Raw genomic sequence first — 19,652 nt, forward strand, 5'->3', positions numbered from 1 at the left:
TAAACGTTTGTGTCTCGCCGAATGAGGCAGTAATCATTTAAGATAATTTATCTTGTAACATGTTTCCTTACTTTATTTTATTATACTTTTGTGTGCACTAACAGATTCTAGTATTACTTTTTTAAAATTAATCTCTTTTTTGTAAATGCCCACGGGCCATTGTCCTTGTGGATAACTGCCATGGCTTTTAAAATGTTTCGTCACAAGAGATGTCCATGGAAAGACAGCTGTTGCAAAGTATCAATTTTTTATGGAAGAATAATAGTTTATAAGTCAAAAATTCATTTTATCTTCTCATTAGCGATGATGAGCAGGTGATGTAATTACATTATTGGTACACCTTGCTACATTTTTATTTTAAATTTGCAGAATACTGTTAGAAATCTCAGGTTCTTAGGTTTCCAGTTCTTTGGTGAAGTAGGTAGTAGGTAATCTAGTTAGAGTGCCAATATCCAGTGATCGCTGAGGTTATTGATAATGGGACTTTTGTTCTTTTCAAAAGGAGGACCGATGGTGTGATGTGACATGGCAGTCACGTCACTATATGGTGTTTATCTTTTTATTTGCTCATTTTTTATTATATTTGGTGAAAGGATAAGGAAGATTGAAAAAAGGTTTCAGTTTACTTTTGTGGAAAGTGAGTGGGTTGAGTGGCAGTGTACTGGTTGCAGCGTGACAACAGTAGGTCTGTCACAAACGCTCTGATAGAAAGACGATGGATTCATGGGTGCAGCTTTTTGCAGAAGCGTCTGTATTAAGAGCTGGCCGGCTATTTTGTCTATAAATGCTGTTTTCTCCTTTGAAAGGAGTTTCTGACTAGCCCCCAGAAAATTACCCAATATGTCGAAAGTAGTAGGACAACAGGAGTTTCTGGGCGTTTCGTTAGTGTGGGTTGCATACATTCAAGGGCAGCCCCCCCCCCCTCCCCACACCGCTCCACCCCTCGATGACGTCGTGAATTTTCCCCAGAAACATGGGAAATATATCATATGGTTTTTTTTATGAATGTAGTGTTCATTATCTAACCTGAATATGTTGTCTCAAGACAAAAATCAAGACTGACCTGTCACCTGTCCAGCGTCATCTACAGAGGTATCGTGCACCTGATGAGCCAGCCAGGGGAGAAAACACCTGTCCCCAGAGGCCAGGCTAATCCACAACTTCCTGTCTGTGCCCGACCTCCTCATTACTCCCACAGCCCACTGTGGCACAATGCAAGTCAAGCACCAGTGGGCTAGGATGGATAAAGGAATTCCATCCCTGACATAGACTCCTCAGTTTAAAAAAAATCCGAGATAAGGATGTTGTTGACCATGCACCTCGAATTTATCACAGAAAGTGTAGATTTCTCCCTTTTTTACAATTTAATTTCGAAGACAGGAGAAATTGGGCCATACGTGCGTTTTCACGTCGCTAAAGTATCGTTACTTGTTCTTAAAACCCTGTACAACAGTACAGCAAAGGCTACATTTGGTGGGTATTTCCAGAGTCCACCAGAACATACATACAAGAAGGCGTGAAATCCGTGGCTGGCAGCCCAGCACCAACTTGTTCTGGGTGCTCAGACCAGCATTCATCAGCAAGTGGGGAGAAATATTGTATTGCTACTGGCTCTTTGGGTGAAATGGTGTGTGGAGAGGGTAGAGGTTATATAAAATCTTGATGTGGTGCAGTCAATTTCATTCCGCCATCGTCAGTTCGTCTGTGTGTTGGCTGTGTGTGGCAGCCTGTCCTTAAGCCATTCCACTGAGTGCATCCCCTCACAAACAAAAATGAGGGCACCACAATCTAGATAGACCCTCCTGAAGTTGGGTCCTGGGCCAGCGTCCCCCCCCCCCCCCCAAATCTTTTCAAAGAGGGCCATCTGTACCAATTCCTCCTGCTGTGAGGTGATGGCTGCCATTGGATAGCCTTCCTAGATAACTGCTATCCTAAAAACCGAGATTGCAGTACAATAGGTCTGTTTCCCTACTTCTTACCTCAGTTTTTCCTGGGCTCGCTTATCCAGGGAGGAGGGAGTCTTAGAGTACTCCCTTATCCTCTTACTGCCTGTCTTTGATTTTGTGGGGGTCTGCGTATCCCCTTCAACTTGAGACAGTTTTTTCCTGAGGGTCTTACTTTCAAGTCCCTTTAATTCCCTCCACTTGTCTTTAGGAAGCCATTCTTTCCCTTCCTTTTACCTCTGTTCCCTGAGTAGTTTCCTCCTCTGGGCTCCAGACAAAGCTTTGATCTTAATCTGGTTTACCTTCTCAGCTACAGTTCCCACTTCTGGGTCAGGTGTAGACCCTGATTCAGTAGTGGGAATGCCTTCCATCAGTCCTGAATCCGATTTTGGGTGTCTGAGGTCTCAATTTGCCCCTCAGTTTGTTTTTCTTTATTTTCTTTAATCGTGTCAATATCGGTCCCATGAGATTTAGGCTCTACACGGTCCACACCATAAATACCCTGCACAGTGCAACGCTACTTATTCAGGGAGATCGCCCAGTATCCCTGAGGCTCTGTTTGCAACACATCTTACCATTTGCCTTGAACCCCTCTGCATGGATTGCATCACACTTTGGGTTGGGAAAGGGAATTGGATAGGACTAGGAGTGGATAGGGAAGATGGGACATTGAGGCACACTCTTTCTGACCCATTGCCTGAGGTCTTTGGCAAAGCCCTCAGCTTCATGCAGATATGCAAACCTCTCCACCTGCACAGACAGTGCTTCATCAAGGTGGTGTCTCCAGGAGAGGAGAAAGTGTTCACGAGGAGGTATTTGTTGATGCAGAAGGATCGAATTTTCTGGAAGAGGATGTGATGCTCATGCTGCACCATTATGGGAAGAGAGGGTATGAAAGGAGGGGAGAGGAGAGGCTTAAACTAGGGTGATGAGGCAGGTGAAGGTGAAGCAGGCTTGGTTGTGGGAGTAAGTAGCGAAGGGGTTGAGGTGAAAGACAGAGCGAGTGGCGAGAGAGATCTGTTGGAGGGTGTGGGGGCATTGGCAAGAGCGAAGGTGTTGAGGTGAAAGACAGAGCGAGCCAGCCGGGGTGGCGGAGTGCTTCTAGGCACTTCAGTCTGGAACCACACAACCACTACAGTCACAGGTTCGAATCCTGCCTCAGACATGGATGTGTATGATGTCCTTAGGTTAGTTAGGTTTAAGTAGTTATAAGTTCTAGGGGACAGATGACCTCAGATGTTAAGTCCCATAGTGCTCAGAGCTATTTGAAACATTTGAAAAGACAGAGCAAGTGGCAAGAGAGATCTGTTGGAGGGTGTGGGGCAGTAGAAAGGGTACTTGTTTTGGAGGACTATGGTTAAGAAATGGATGATGTCTTCAGCTGTGGGAGGTGGATGGATGGAGGGAATTGTTGAGGTTGACATGGAGGGTTGATCAGATGGATGGGGACAATAAGCTTGGGAGTGGCATTGCACTTGTGGGTATAGATGAGATGGTGGCCATTGCAGGTGTTACAGGAAGGAGGGGTGGCGAGGTTTGGGCAGTTTTTGAGCAAATGGGAGACCCTGTAATGGAGACAGATGAGGGTATTTACAGTTGGGTTTCAGGTGATCATTATACATAAGGCACCACGCCCTGAGTGAGGAGGTGGTCGATGGAAGGGGCGGACCCTGATAAAATGTGCATGAGATAAGTGGGGCCAGAGACAATGTGGATACGGCAAGTGGAGCGGATTTCAAGGTCGGGTGAGAGTTCAAGTCAGCCAGCTCCTCATCTTCCATGATCACCAGGCTATGTAGGTTGGGGGCAATGGGGAGGCTGGGGCTGGCAAGAAGAGGAATAGGAGAGGAAGGGTGTCAGGGATGTATGGGGCCAATCATGATGCATGGGAATTTACAGAAGAGAATCATATGAAAAGAGGGAGAGGGGGAGTTCCTGCAGGAAATCAATTGGGAGATGGGAGCACTTGGGATATACTTTCATATCTACATGTTGAGGGTATGGGCATCAAGGAACTTGGGGTCCAGGGTTGACAGGACAAAGGTGTGGAGGGTGGGAGCCAATGTATGTCATCAAATGAAGTGTATGTGTTTACTGCAGCCAACGGTAGCTGATTGTGGTCCCATCTACAGTCGTTGCCTTATCCTGCCTCTCCCTGACGACCAGATCAGAAATGCAGATATTCACCGAATCCTGCTCCTCCATCAACTGCCTCCTTACAGACGGAGCCCTCATCTACAATCGCCATCATGACGTTTACCACTCCCATTCCCCTGTCCAATCCTACTACTACCAACGCTGCCTAAAGTACAATGACCATGTCACCGCCACCTGCAAGAGGCCCACTAACTGTCCCCACTGCAAAGCTTCCCACTTCTTGAAGAACTGCCACAACCTCACCACTCCCCCCTCCTGTAATTCCTGTAACGAACCCCATCCCACCTACTCCTCGACATGTAAAGCAAAACTTCCTCCTGTTATCTCTGTCCATCTTCTCGATGACCCCATCCACCCAAACAACTCGCTCTGCCCTCCCCTACTGCAGAGAACATAATCCACTTCATCACCATTGTCCTTCAAAACATTCACCCCACCCAATGCTCCAAACACCCTTTCCCAAATTGCCCTTGCTGTCTTCCATCTTACCACCTATGCCACCTACCCCCAGAACCAGGCACACTTCACCTTCACCCACCTCACCACTTTCGTCTAAGTCTCCCCTCAAATGCTGTGGCAACATTACAATATCCTGTACCATAATATCTGCTCACTGCTCACACACAAACTCCTCTTCCTCCATACCCTCAATCGACACCATGTGGGTGAGTTCATCCCAAATGAAACCTTCCTCCAACCACTCTCACCGTCTATACACCCCCTTACACCCTCCACTATGCCAATAACCCATACCTCACCTTCTCCTCTTACATCATTGTCACTGACCTCAATATCCACAACCGTGCTCCTGCCAAACTCCAGCAGTGGCATTGGTTTATCACCACCCTCCAGGGAGACCTGGTTCCTCTTCCCAAACAGACCTGACCCAAATCCAACACAACTCCTGACGTGATCCTAGCCTCTCTTTGCCTACTTGGGTGCATCACTGCAGATGTCCTTGCCCTTACTGGCAGTGACTATGCTCCCATCATTCTCACTGTCTCTGATGGTCACCATCCCTGCCCCATTTCCCACCCTAAAATTCCTCCTAAACTTGTCCACGACTAGTACTGTGACAACTGGGATGTCTATCTGTACTCCATACACACCCAGGTCGAACGCCATGACCTTACCCTACAATCTCCTGATGACATCTGCCACAATGCTGCCTTCCTCCACCATACCTTGTCTGACGATGTAGCCATCCATATCTATACCAAAGTCATCCACCCTCACTGCCCAGTCCTGCCCCACAGGCCGTCCTTTTCCTTTGTGAATCCCTTCGCCACTACCAATCTTTTCTCCGCACTCGTGACTGGAACACATTCACCTGCCACCGGCAATTACAACTACTCATCCGTAACATGCTTACTGCGAAGAAAAGCCATACCAGGCGACAGACATTCACACAACTCAATGCCATACTCCCAATAAACTCTTCCAAGTACTAGTCTGCTTTCCACCACTTACCCTCTCTCCTTGATGACCTTCCCTTTCCTGACAACCACTTTGCATCCCACCTATCCAATGTCTTTTCCATTCCAGATGATCCCCAGTTTGATTAGTCATCGAATGTACAGATACCTCTGTGCCTCCCCTTGTTCCTAGCTTCCAGTACTTGGGCCACATACCACCATCTGAACTTAACACTCCAATCACTAAACAGGACAGTTAGTGGGCCTCTTGCAGGTGGCGGTGACATGGTCATTGTACTTTAGGCAGCGTTGGTAGTAGTAGGATTGGACAGGGGAATGGGAGTGGTAAACGTCATGATGGCGATTGTAGATGAGGGCTCCGTCTGTAAGGAGGCAGTTGATGGAGGAGCAGGATTCGGTGAATATCTGCATTTCTGATCTGGTCGTCAGGGAGAGGCAGGATAAGGCAACGACTGTAGATGGGACCACAATCAGCTACCGTTGGCTGCAGTAAACACATACACTTTATTTGAGGACATAATTTTCGACAATCATTTTAAAAGATTTTAATACACTGACAGCTGAAGGCCTTATTAAGAAAGAATTCAAAATTATTTGTCGGCTGACGGCAACTTCAGAATACGCAACAGCTGAAGGCCTGCATTACAAGTGAGGAAGGCAGTCACATGATAACAAATACTAAGATATTTTCTTCCTAAACAATCAAAAACTGTACAAGCTATAGTAATGGCTGAAGGCCTTATTAAAAAAGAACTGCAAATTATGTTACACACAATCAATGGCTGAAAGCCTGTTTAAGAAAAAATTCAAAGTATTTGTGGGCAGAAGGCCACAAGTAAATTCAGAATACCCAATGGCTGAAGGCCTGAATTACAAGTGAGAACGGCAATTACACATTCAAAATACTAAAACCTTTTTAAACAATCTTAACAAACTGTAACAAGCTATAGTGATGGCTGAAGGCCTTATCAAGACAGAATTGAAAATTATTTGTCAGCCGAAAGCCACAAGCAATGTTACAAACGATTGACGGCTGTAGGCCTGGTTTAAAAAATAATTCAAAATTATGTGTCAGCTGAAGACCATAAGCAACTTCGGAATACACAACGGCTGAAGGCCTGAATCACGAATAAAGTGGTCAATTACACGTTAAAAATACTAAAACCTTTTTTAACAAACTAAATAAACTGTAGCAAGCTATAGTGATGGCCTTATTAAGACAGAATTGAAAATTATTTGTCGGCTGAAGGCCACAAGATGTTACAAGCAATTAATGGCTGAAGGCCTGATTAAGAAAGGATTCAAAATTATTTGGTGGCTGAAAGCCACAAGCAGTTCACAGAAGCTCTTCTGCGAACATTGCAGAAATAGCACTCATGGAAGACAGGATACAGTGGAGACATGGTTTAGCCACTGCCTAGGGGATGTTTCCAGAATGAGATTTTCACTCTGTAGTGGAATGTGCGCTGATATGAAACTTCCTGGAAGATTAAAACTGTGTGCCAGACTGAGACTCGAACTCGGGACCTTTGCGAGGTTCGCAGGAGAGCTTTTGTGCAGTTTGGAAGGTATGAGACGATGTGCTGCCGGAAGTAAAGCCGTGAGGAGGGTTCATCAGTCGTGCTTGGATAGCTCAGTCCTCCGGCACGGTAGCTCAGTGTGTTCGTTTAGAGGCTTAGCCCCCCTCTGTAACAAAAAACTGAATCAATGAAACGGTGTTGAACTTGAACAAGCGTCATGAAACATCCATAGACATAGAACTAACAATCACGATCAAAATGAGATCGACAAACAAAGAAGGAGGAAAAATGTCGGTAGAGCACTTGCCTGTGAAAGGCAAAGGTACGGAAATTTTGCCCCTTTCCAAAACACATTTGTAATCTGCCAGGAAGTTTCAACTTTTTGCATAATAGCCCCATAGCAAACTCCTCTCCTCTTTCTCTGCTATCATTTGGCAAAATCTTACTTCGATACCTCAAACAGTTCATGAAATTGAGGAATGTTCTAAATATTTCACTCTGACTTTATCGCTGGCGCGGCGTGATCGCAAATGACTGTGTTGTGTCAGAACACTTTTTCCGAAACTAGTGACAGATAGACACCTCTACGCAAATCTAAAAACAAATACAGTATATTAGCTAAATTTCATATGCAGCAACATATTATGAAATATGCACCAAACACAAAATCCTAGGGACCTGTATTTTTCATTGCAAATTTTTCTGAATTTTGAGCAGTGTCTTACTTCCAAGTTAATATCACAATAACTATGACCATTAACGAAATGATGGCCACATCATCACGAACATGACATATAAAGCTATAAGTAAAGCAAAAGTAATTTTTTTACGAAATAGTTTCTGTAAAATCTTTTGAGAAAGACTGCAGAGCGTGCTCCTCGATTCTGTCATCGTTAACCAGCTGAAATATGGCAAACACTTGTTGGCCTTCCCTTCCGAAAAACGAATTAATTCAGCGTCTTGGACGAAAACTCGTCACTGCACATCAGCTACCGTTTCCAGCACGGACTCTAGTTGCTTCCCCTAATACCAAAGTGGGTGGTTAACTGACGTCAGACAGCTGAAGATATCCAGTGCTATTTACATTCATTTGCAGTTGCGAATCTGGGCAACCATCAGCTGTACAATGAAACTACGACAGTGAAAATTTGTGCCAGACCGTGATTAGAACCGGCAATTTACGCCTTACCATTAGGTTATCCAAGGAAGGCTCACAGTCAAACTTTCATATGTCATCAACCATGTGTCCACTACTTGTACTCGTACATCCATTATGTGCATTCCAGTACAGATGAGACTTTTTGCTTGAAAGTCACTTGCCAGGTGTTGGCAGATAAATATGATATTGCAGTTCCTGTGTTATTCCGAATTGCAATGCAATGTTCATTTAGAGTAGAAGAAGCTAACATAACGAATCACAGAGATGTGTATGTATTGAACAAATGAACTGCACACACACGCACGCACACACACACACACACACACTCACACACACACACACACACACACACACACATGGTTCCTATAACAGGGCGGGAGGGAGTAACTGCCCCTCAAGAGTGTCACCCTGCCAAGTACTACATAATCACACACCACATCCAGGTACAGCACTACACTCCACTGTCTGTTTAATGTACTGTACCACCCCATCCGAAACCACATCCAAGTATGGCACTATGTTTGTGATCAGTGCCATGTATGTAAGGGTGATGCTCATGAGGGACAGTCGTTCCCTCCCTCCCTGCCTCAGACACCACGTGTGTGTGTGGCTCACCTTGTTTGATAAATACACTTGTCTGTGATTCGTCATATCCATTTGTTCTGTTCTGAAGTGTCTAACAGCTTTCAGCTTCTTGGTAGAAGGAGAAGTCCAACTGATGAACACTTTCAAACCTGTGTGGAGGTTTTAATGGCTATCTTCATGGTAAAATTTTGGATTTCATATCTGTTAAGGCTGAGAAATCATGTCTCCTCCTTGGGAATGACAATGCGATAACAGTAGGAATACTAGGAAAAAATTTAAAGTAAAGATCTAAAGTACAATGTGAAACCATATAAGTTGTAAATGTCTGACAATTAAAATTGCTTTTCTGATGGAGCAGCTGAGTGGAATATTGTATTAGCTGCCAGTTCTTATAGTTCTCTTTTCTATAGCTTATGCTTATTTTGTTAGGATTTGAAACATCTGTTCGCAAACTCATTGGAAATATGCATTTCTGACTGTGACTTTGTCACAGATTCTTCGCGCTTCTGTTGGAGTTTGATTGGAAGATACTATATAATGGTAGTACGCCTGAAGTAATTGTGAGAAGCCATACCAGAAAATATAAATCTTAGACCTTTTAGGGTTAGTGGTATAGGGATGGATGTAGCCAGAAATAGCATGCCTCATCTAGAATGAAATTTTCTCTCTTCATCGAAGAGTGCGCTGATACGAAACTTCCTGGAAATTTAAAACTGTGTGCCGGATCGAGACTAGAATTCGAGTCTCGGTCCGGCACACAGTTTTAATCTACCAGGAAGTCTCATGGTTCATCTGAGTGGTTGGAACCGAAAATGGCATGCTCCTTAGCAAGAAGAATTGGAGTGTGCCTACGCCATGTCACGGATTGCGCGCCACCCTGTATTATAATTAAAAAAAGAATTAAGGAAAAAGTAAAGGAAATGACTGGTAATTGTCCTTTCACTTGCAATGAAAAGAGAAAATTGGTACAATTGCATTGTAATGAAATGTTCTGCATGTACTAAATTGCCCTATTGTTCATTCACTTTACCAGGCGTCATTTCTTTTTCTGTGTCCATCACTATGCATATTTTTATTTCATTTCTTGTCTTCTGAAAGCTTCTCCTTCTGTTAATTTTACAAAAATACACTCCTGGAAATTGAAATAAGAACACCGTGAATACATTGTCCCAGGAAGGGGAAACTTTATTGACACATTCCTGGGGTCAGATACATCACATGATCACACTGACAGAACCACAGGCACATAGACACAGGCAACAGAGCATGCACAATGTCGGCACTAGTACAGTGTATATCCACCTTTCGCAGCAATGCAGGCTGCTACTTTTCCATGGAGACGATCGTAGAGATGCTGGATGTAGTCCTGTGGAACGGCTTGCCATGCCATTTCCACCTGGCGCCTCAGTTGGACCAGCGTTCGTGCTGGACGTGCAGACCGCGTGAGACGACGCTTCATCCAGTCCCAAACATGCTCAATGGGGGACAGATCCGGAGATCTTGCTGGCCAGGGTAGTTGACTTACACCTTCTAGAGCACGTTGGGTGGCACGGGATACATGCAGATGTGCATTGTCCTGTTGGAACAACAAGTTCCCTTGCCGGTCTAGGAATGGTAGAACGATGGGTTCGATGACGGTTTGGATGTACCGTGCACTATTCAGTGTCCCCTCGACGATCACCAGAGGTGTACGGACAGTGTAGGAGATCGCTCCCCACACCATGATGCCGGGTGTTGGCCCTGTGTGCCTCGGTCGTATGCGGTCCTGATTGTGGCGCTCACCTGCACGGCGCCAAACACGCATACGACCATCATTGGCACCAAGGCAGAAGCGACTCTCATCGCTGAAGACGACACGTCTCCATTCGTCCCTCCATTCACGCCTGTCGCGACACCACTGGAGGCAGGTTGCACGATGTTGGGGCGTGATCGGAAGACGGCCTAACGGTGTGCGGGACCGTAGCCCAGCTACATGGAGACGGTTGCAAATGGTCCTCGCCGATACCCCAGGAGCAACAGTGTCCGTAATTTGCTGGGAAGTGGCGGTGCGGTCCCCTACGGCACTGCGTAGGATCCTACGGTCTTGGCGTGTATCCGTGCGTCGCTGCGGTCCGGTCCCAGGTCGACGGGCACGTGCACCTTCCGCCAACCACTGGCGACAACATCGATGTACTGTGGAGACCTCACGCCCCACGTGTTGAGCAATTCGGCGGTACGTCCACCCGGCCTCCCGCATGCCCACTATATGCCCTCGCTCAAAGTCCGTCAACTGCACATACGGTTCACGTCCACGCTGTCGCGGCATGCTACCAGTGTTAAAGACTGTGATGGAGCTCCGTATGCCATGGCAAACTGGCTGACACTGACAGCGGCGGTGCACAAATGCTGCGCAGCTAGCGCCATTCGACGGCCAACACCGCGGTTCCTGGTGTGTCCGCTGTGCCGTGCGTGTGATCATTGCTTGTACAGCCCTCTCGCAGTGTCCGGAGCAAGTATGGTGGGTCTGACACACCGGTGTCAATGTGTTCTTTTTTCCATTTCCAGGAGTGTATGACCGTGGTATTCTTTTCCTGCATTTCAGTTGTAGATGCAGGCAGCTGGCTCCAGGGAACACTAAAGTGCGCGTCATTTATGTCGGCGGCCGAGTTTAGGTTCGTTCTGCGTATCTGACGTCACAAAACACAGTCAGCCAATGAACAGTGAATGACGTTGCCAGGGCTCGACTGCAGTGCAGATCACCGACGAGTGTCTTCAGTTTTAGAAACGTTCAGTCATAAATAAAGTAATTGAACAAAAGCAAAGTCTTGATAACAGACTTTCTATAAAAGAAAGTTTGGAAAAAGCATTCTTTTTACCAATTGCTTCATATTCTATTAATTAAGTAAACCAAACAATAAATAAGCCTCCTAATTCAGGCTATAGCAAGGAAAGGTGTTTGTATCATTCTCACTAATGGCTTTTTTGCAATAAAGAACAGCGGTAGTTGTTTATTTCCTACTGTACTTCGACGAAACGTGAGTAATTCATAATCATACCAACAGTGTTAGTCAGTATTTTGCGTGATATTTTACAGTCCTCCAGGTGATAAATAAAATGGATGACGAGCTGTGTTAGTGTAATGGTTAAAGTGTGTGGCTGCTAAGTGAAAGGTTCTGAGTTCAATCATTGATCGATGTTTAATATTTTCATTATTTAAAAGCAATATCAAAGTGTCTTACTTCATGAATTTTATTCGTTTGAATGTAATTTTTTGAAATTTCTAGTGGCAACTAAAATCGTCCATACAGAAAGTATACGCTATGGACGTTTACCTCTGCAAACTCTTCAAAATTTTGTACAATGGTTTACTACATCTAATGCTGCACAATAACTGTGTTGAACATCGAAACAAAATTAAGTCATTTATGGGGGGAAGGTATCAGTCAAGAAGATGTGTAAAAACCAAATTTTTTGGCCAAATAGCTTTAGTGAAATCGAATGATAAAGTGCGTCAAAGCAGTCGAAAAACCATGTGTCTGCACAGGTGAGCAGTGCAATGATGACAAAATCGCGCACATCGCGGAATGCGGGGAGCCGTCTCTGTAGCAGCGAAAGGGTTAATGTAGCTGTGGTGGCTTTACTTCATAAACTGTGCGCTCCCCCCCCCCCCCCCCCTCAGTTTCTCGTACAACTTGCAACGCAGCAATCTCCCGCGTCTGGGCAAGCATGCGCGAACCGCCAAGATAAAAAAATTGAACTATAGTGCCTCTCAAGATGATATAAAATATAAAGGAATTCTTCTTAACTTGGTTCTATTTCATTTTAATAAAAATACTTAAACTGTTATTAAGTCTTGTCTTATTCAGAAACACATGTGATACAAAACACTCGCAGCCTGTTGTACTCCGAGCAGTACAGCTTAACAAAACTTCTAAATACGAGAGAGTGAAACAAAATTATCTACAAAAAAGTGAATGGCGTGTTAAGGTCATTTGTCTTCGCTGCACTGCACATTCATAACTAATGCCTTTGCCGACTCTTATAGTTGGTCTTTGATTCAGTCGCTACATCTGTTTCATTTTTTAATCAATTTTATCTTTATCGCATTCGAGAGGGGTCTTTCACCATGTACCTACACGCTCCTCCCACTGGAGGTTCGAGTCCTCCCTCATGCATGGGTGTGTGTGTTGTTGTTAGCATAAGTTAGTTTATATAGTGTGTAAGTCTAGGGAACGATGACCTCAGTAGTTTGGTCCCTTTGGAATTCACACACATTAGAACATTTTTTTAATGTGCCTACACCCATTACAAAACCGTTTTGCCATAGCAATATGGTCGTTTATACCTTTGGTCAAATGGACTGTCAAGAGCAATTAGAGAAGGGACAGTTTGTAATGTTAAGGAATGAGAGGTGTTTCTCATTTAATAACTATTATTTATGCTGTAAATTCTCATAGTTCATCACTGTCAGACATGGTGTCAAAGCAAAGCTACCCTTTTTCCTACATGGAAATGACACTGTGACATCAAGAGGAGCACTGGAGAAAACCGGCAAGGAAGCACTGGAAACCATTTCAAGGAAATATAAACATATTTTGGCTATACTATATAAAGGGTAAATAGCAGACATTTAAATTGGATGTTCTAATGTAAGAGCTGCTTGGAATTTTGCCGCAGCTAAGTGCAGATGACTGTTACCTTTTGGATTTTGGCATAACGCAAGGCTTGGCTGGAATTTTTAATAAAATCGAGACTTGCGACAACTTAATATCAAACCACAACTTCTGTATGGAAGGATATCGCCAGGGAAGCACCATTGTGGACAAAGATAAGACAAATGGAACAGACTGCTTAACGTGAATGACCTTTAATTTCAGAGTAAAGATATATAGTAAATAATTTTTATGTCAAATCACAAGTCCAGGAGTAAAAAAAAGTTATCGGTAACCACCTTGTACATGTTATGAAGTGCCGTTACAGGCTGCTAGAAGAAACTTATGTCTTCTTCAGCTAAGGAGCATGGCATTTCCAGGCTAGTGGCTACAATATACATGTGCAGAACATGTTTTGTGTTCGACCTGGTGCAAGATCGTTTAAGGATACATGGTACTTATAAATGGAGGAAAAATCGAAATTTTTTATGACTTTATTACATTATGTGGTCTTTCCAGACTAGATTGATATTTACATTATAGGATTTCAAATGAAAAAGGACTTACATATACCAAATTGTAAAGTTACAGTCATATATGCCGCCACGCACCCTTTATTTCTGTTACAGAAACCAGTATTATTTCGAAACTAACAGTGAACTTTGTTTCCAGTGATTATATATATGATACATTGTATATGTTGGTCACAGTGCAGGTTTCTAGTGTCTGTAAATGATTATCTTTGCCAAGATTAACTTTTGTTTCGCTGAAGTAGTTTTTTACGTGTTACTGAATGTTTGTTACCCGAGTGCTATATATATTTGTGGAAATACATATTATTTAGTGTGCAATAAATGTGAACTATGTTACACATCAAGAAATTCAGTAAAAAAATTCCTTGGTAACCACAAACAAAACAAGACACAGTGGTGAAAGTAACCTATGTATCAGTTCCTTAGGGAAGAAACTCCCACATAGCACGCCTCCTGGTGATTCAAATTTTTGTGTTAACAATGATGCTGTTTGTAGTGGATTTGTTGTTGTTGATGTGGGCAGCTTATCTTCTTTGATAAAGGAAATGGCGAAATGTAAACAATGTGATAGTATAGGCTGTATGCAAATAACTGAACAACAAAGTATCAGGAAGGATTTAGTGTCAAAATTAGTTGTTCTGTGTAGATCCTACCCTGAAAATGACTTCAAACATTGTGAATAATTCATATGATGTGAATCTGAAGTTAGTGTATGCAATGCGTGTGGTAGGAAAAGGAAAAAAGGCTGCTCGAACGTTTTGTGGTTTGATGGACCTCCCTCATCCTCCCAGTAGGTTCAGCAAATACATAAAAATACCTTTAGGTGCCTTGACGGTTGTGTCTAAAGCATATATGACGTGCAGTAGAAGAAACTGTAAATATTAATGGGACCAGGGACATTGCTGTTGCACTTGATGGGACATGGCAATGTTGAGGACATCATTCCTTGAATGGTGTAGTAAGTGCTGCTTTTCTGGGGGAATGGAAAAGTTGCTGATGTCGAGTGCTTATCTAAGTACTGCCACACCTGTCATGGTAACACTGAAGGACACATTGAACATCAGTGTTCTAAGAATTATGATGGTTACAGTGGAGGTATGGAGTGTGATGAAGCTCTACAAATATTTCAGAGGTCAGTGCCTGTTTGTAATGTTAGATATACAAAGTACCTAGGTGATGGAGACTCTAAAGCTTTCAGTAAAATTAATGAGGTCAATGTTTATGGTGATACCTTGGTAGCAAGACTGGAGTGTTGTGGACATGTGCAAAAGATGATGGGTGCTAGATTGAGGAAGTATGAAGAGAAATGAAAGGAAAGTTGCCATCTGATGGAAAATCTCTGCCTGGCTGATTGACAGAAACTGAAATAGACCTTCTTCAAAGTTATTATGGACTGGCCATTAGACGAACTGCACCTCTGAAGGATGTTACAGTAATGAGAAAAGCTGTATAGGACACCTACTTTCATAAGTTGTCCACAGATGACCATCCTGTTCACAGACCTTGCCCTAAAGGAGCAGCTTCTTCATGTGGTTACCATAAAGCAAAAGAAAGTGGTCCTTTTGTGATTAAATGATACGTATTGGTGAACAGCAACGTCGATTCTACAGCTCAACACTGCATAGTCCAATCTTCCAAACCCACATCTGTTTGTGTTACAAGGCTGATCCACGAAGCAAAAGCATCAAGTAGATGCTGATAGAATCGTATAGGTTGGCATACTCCATTCGAATATGTAACGAAAAAAAATATCTTGGAAAGACGACTTATTTATCCCAGAAACTTAAGGCTGGATTAGCGCATGCAGAGAAGTATATAGACAATCATTTTTTACTCGGTATGGGCGTGAGATTGGGATGTAAGGATAATTGATAATAGTTGTGTGATACACTTTCTATCAAGCACTGTCCAGCGACTTGCGACGTATTTTTTTATATGTAGAATGTTCACAGTAGATAGAGTTGTCTTCAAGCAGGTGCGAAGATCTATGGTGGGGTTGGTCGTTGACTTGAACTTAACTAAATCTTTTGCACATCAACAGGACTAGAAATCCAACACAACGTCATCAGATCCGTTGAGTGTAGTAAAATGCCTAGCAGTAACCACATCCCTTTCCACCCAAGCCCACACGATCGCGCTGGTTCGGTTTTTAATTCTGTATGCCGACCTGTTGCTTCTGCTTTGCTTCCAACACAAGACACTAGCGAAAGCGAAACACAGGAAGTAACTTAGTTCACACAAGTTACCACATCCAGCTGAAGGTGTTGCGAGTATTATCTTTGAAGACGAAATTTTTGGCGGTCAGAAACAGTGCTAGCAGTTTCGGCATTACATCGATGCCAACTTCAAGCCCCATACGTTATAGTCATAAAATTGCTATACGCGGAAGAACCCATATAACTGGATCATGAATCAAATCGCTATGCAACAGTTCTTGGTGGCGAGGCGACACAGACTCTGTGTCGCCTGGCCACCAAGAGCTGTTGCATAGCGATTTGATTCATGGTTCGAGTTATATGGTTCCTTCCATGTATAGCGATTTTACGACTATGACGTGTGGGGACTGAAGATGGCATCAATGTAATGCCAAAACTGGTAGCACATAACAAGTTCATAAAATAAATTTCTACAATACATAGGGCTGTAGATAAATTATTGCATCAACAAATATAAGTTGTTTTTGGTGTTTCTTCAAAATTAGTTTTCCTACAACGAATTCTCTTCAAATCTTAAACTATTCTATAATCTGTTCTTGAATTCTTAAATTATCCTATACCTTTGGTACTTAGAAAACCGGATATGACAGAAAAATAATAGATTTAAGAGAATCACCGATAAACAGTGATCTCTGAGCATGAAATGGAATGTACAGAATATAGTATCAGTGAAAAAATAACATCATGGTGCTATTCAAACAGAGTGATATCGAGACAACATAAGCTATACAGAGTCTTTTATGTGTGTATAAAAATATAGTATAAACCGAATAACTAAACAACTATTGATAGTAGTGCATAATTTTCTATGTTGTATAGAATATTTTATACCTTTCATGAAATGTGATGTCAAGGGGAGGGTACTGTAGATTAAAGCATGATTTATACCAACAGACAAATCAGTTCTAACACAGGACACAAACCACGCCTTCCAAATGCCGCTCGCAAACAAGTGTGGCTAAATTTTAACCATTTGCCGTTCCATAGGAGTTGCTAAGATTTTCTTTGGGGACCTCAAGGGTGAAGGTGAGAATGTAGGAGATGATTAACACCACACCTCCTCTGGCTTATCACTCAAGTACTGGTGAGGTAGGAATCCTGGGGAAAGGGGGGTGGGAAGGGTTTCCTGTCTTTGTGGCTATCTTCCCTCTCGTCTTCGACCTTTGCAACCATTTATATGTTTTCCTTTCTTACTTCTAATTTTGAGTCTGCCTATTTTCTCCCTCTTTCCATATTCATCTACTTCTATCACAGAAGTCCTGAGTTTCTGTGGTTTCAAATAACCTAGAACATATCTCCAGATGAGTAGGTCGAAGAATCAGGTTGCACAAACATTCATCAACATACACACAAAGATACACTCAAACACGAACACTAAAATTACAAATTAGAAACCTGCAGCGATGCCAGAACTGACAAGAGATTTAGGGGAACAAAGATATATGTACATCTGGGAATATGTGCAAATTATATTGTTTTTATAAGTGATGGTTCTGCATTTTCCCCTTTTTTTCTTGTCTCTTCTTATATATACATACATGTATATAAAGAAAGAAGGATAGCAATCAACCCATGGGCCTAAAGAGACATGAGCAGGAGAGCTGATGTAATAATTATAAAACAGTGATAAGCCTAATTGGAGTTATTTGTGATAACCATTTGAGAAAAGTCAGGGTAGCAAATACTCTGATAAGCTATAGAGTAGTGGGACTTGATCATTATGTGTAGAAATAGTATCAACTAAGAGTTGCTAAATAAAGGTAGACATAGCATCTAGTGTGAGTTGAACAATAAGTGTAGGCATAGTATCTGCTTATATGATAGAAGTGAGGAGTGGAAGAGGACTCTAGGTTACTAGATGGAGTATTAGAAAGTGGAGTGAAGGTGTAAAATAGATTTGTAACGTTACCAGAAAACATTTAATTATAGTGTACAAAAAGATGTATACTAGGGCAATGAACCATGAGGCATACTCAGGAAGGATAAAGGGGGCACACCTAGCATTCATTGAATATAAAAGGCAGACAGGCAAACCTTAGAAAGGCTGACCTACACTGTGCAGACAGGGGCACCAAGAAGGGGATTGACCTGTACTATAGGAGAATAGGAATTAAGAGGAGCGTACTTACCGAAACGAAAGGAGGAAGTGCACTCATAGGGTCAACCCATATGTGAGATATAGGTACTGTTCCTGAAGGGGAAAAGGACAGTGTCATGACAGAACCCACACGTTTTGTAGGAATTAGTCTGGTAGGTTTGAATTCATTGCATCACCAGCCTTATTATGTTTCATGTTAACAAGTGTCAAAAAAGGGAACACTTTTATTTTACCCAGAGTTCCTCGATACTACAATAAGCAATGAATAAGTACATCCTTAGAAAAGGTAGGACGGAAAGTAGGAACAAACAGTAGATTACTCATGGGTCATGTACTCCTGGAATTTACGATTGGAGAAAGAGCAGAAAACAAAACAATTGGTCCTCTCGGTTTTTAAATATTGAAATCCTAAATGGATTGAAGGTTCACGTTTTATAATTGTAGTAAAATGGGAAAAAGGAATGACTAGATAATAAGAAAAAGAGTATTTACGGTTACTAATAGAAAAGGATATATTGTTGAAAAATGAAGTGTTATCCTATGTGATATTGATGTACATGGTGATTATGTAGAAAAATATCGCTTGTTCGAGCTGAGGGGATGGATAAGTAGTGCTTCGAGAATTTCCGCTTAAATTCTAGAACCTGTCGTCCTTCTACCGTCTCAAACACACGATATTTTAAATATAAGTGGGAGAGTGTAAGCATATCTACTGCACCACCTGTTTCTGTGTGCAGATTAGAAGTTCATTATGAGAAGACTGTAAGAGTGGCGGTCCACTGACTACGACAAGCGTCTGCCTCTAGCGCCACAGACACTGTGTGAAAGAACACGGAGTAATTATATGCTATTCTTTGCTGTGTTAGTGATTGTGATTATTGTAAGAAAAAGGAATAATTGATTATAGACTTTTAACTTACTTCATGTCTTAGCCCCGAATGAGGCAAGATGTATGTGACTTCCATAAATTATTTGGTTACACCAATGTTATTATAAATGTGTTTAATAGAGTCTAATGTTTGATGACTAAGTTGATTTGCAGAAGTTGTTTTCTGTGAAAGTTGAAAGTATATTATGATTTAACTGAAAGTATTCTAGGAGTACCCAATTATTTCAAGAGGAGAGAAAGAGTGTAATGAATTCCTATAACCAGCGATAGTATTCGGAGAAGAAGCTCTTGGGAGATTGACATACCTGATTATCCAGAGAAGAGGATCGGCTAGACCTTTCACGTAACTCAACTAATAAGAGCGAGGTGTTAACGGTGAATGCACTCCAGTTTCGCCCCGTTTCTCGTATCGTCAAAACGTTTGACTACTTGAAGCATGATGCAAGAAATTAGAGCGTATTTTCACTCCACAGCGCAGTGTGCTC

Source organism: Schistocerca gregaria, chromosome 1 (genome assembly GCF_023897955.1).
Source record: "Schistocerca gregaria isolate iqSchGreg1 chromosome 1, iqSchGreg1.2, whole genome shotgun sequence".
NCBI lineage: Eukaryota > Metazoa > Arthropoda > Insecta > Orthoptera > Acrididae > Schistocerca > Schistocerca gregaria.